Source organism: Fukomys damarensis, unplaced genomic scaffold, assembly GCF_012274545.1.
Source record: "Fukomys damarensis isolate Sample0158 unplaced genomic scaffold, DMR_v1.0_HiC HiC_scaffold_16, whole genome shotgun sequence".
Lineage (NCBI taxonomy): Eukaryota > Metazoa > Chordata > Mammalia > Rodentia > Bathyergidae > Fukomys > Fukomys damarensis.
This window is the reverse complement of record NW_022900928.1, coordinates 53,485,647-53,486,666: the sequence shown is the minus strand read 5'-3', so window position 1 is coordinate 53,486,666 and position 1,020 is coordinate 53,485,647. Positions and strand designations below refer to the sequence as shown.

Here is a 1,020-nt window from a genome sequence, read left to right as displayed (position 1 = left end):
AATGTGCAGCAATGGCTAAGAACTAGGAATGCAAGAATGACTGGACATAAAAGGTGAGCTGGACTGAGCAACTGAAGGAAGAAAGGCATGCTCAGACATTCTTATAGCTCCTCATCTTTTCTAAAGGGTGCCTGAACCTCAAGTGAACCTCCCCAGCATACACTGAAACAAAGCAGACCCATGACACCTGTGAAATTAAAAGATGTGCAATATAAATTTTGCAAAGTATCTACCCTTTAAAATAGATGTTGGCAAATATCTATTTAACATGCTCACTTTGGCAACACATATACTAAAATTGGAACAATACAGAGAAGATTAGCATGGACCCTGCACAAATGTCTATTTAACAAAAGTGATAGGTAAAATTTTTTTATTTGTTCCTCAGTTTTTACTATTTAGCTCTTCACCTAGAAAATCTCATTGAACTATACTTAAGTATTAATATACTTATATGGTTGTGGGTCCAATTGAACTATATTTATGTTATTAATATACTTAAATAGTTATATGTCAGTTTTTCAAGAAAGTTTCAAAGGGACAAACTTGAAAGTTCTTTATAGAGTAAAATGAGGAGAGATATTCTAAGATCCATTCCCACTTAAGACTGGACTTAGAGGACTGCTTTCTGCTTATGATTCTAAGCTTCTTATTCTTCTATTACTTATCCAAATTATCACTTTCTGCAATGTTATGAAGGCTTAAACTGAGAATTCACAATTTTCCATCTTAACACGATGCATATGTGTTCCTTGCTCATGTACAAGCCTGCTGTCATTTGGAAGATGGTTTGTCAATCTCGTGGCTAGACCACAATCTTGTGGCTGGACCAATTCCTAGCCCTACCTAGTCTGATGCTGCCATTGAGAGGTAGGCAACGCAGCTGCAAGGAAAGTCTGCAGATGAGAAACGGCACACATCACTTCTACAAGGGGAACACACTCAGCTGGTTACAACAAATGATTATACAACAAAGTGTTCTGATGTGGGATAAATAAGAAGAGGAAAAAGAACTGTGAT

At 36.7% G+C, this 1,020-nt stretch overlaps 1 non-coding gene across 1 annotated transcript; it reads left to right on the top strand.

Moving 5' to 3' along the window:
• The first annotated feature begins 268 nt into the window (after positions 1 to 268).
• Positions 269 to 373, top strand: LOC117286427. Its single transcript, XR_004517598.1, has one exon. It is a non-coding gene; the product is annotated as a U6 spliceosomal RNA (small nuclear RNA).
• Positions 374 to 1,020: the final 647 nt, after the last annotated feature.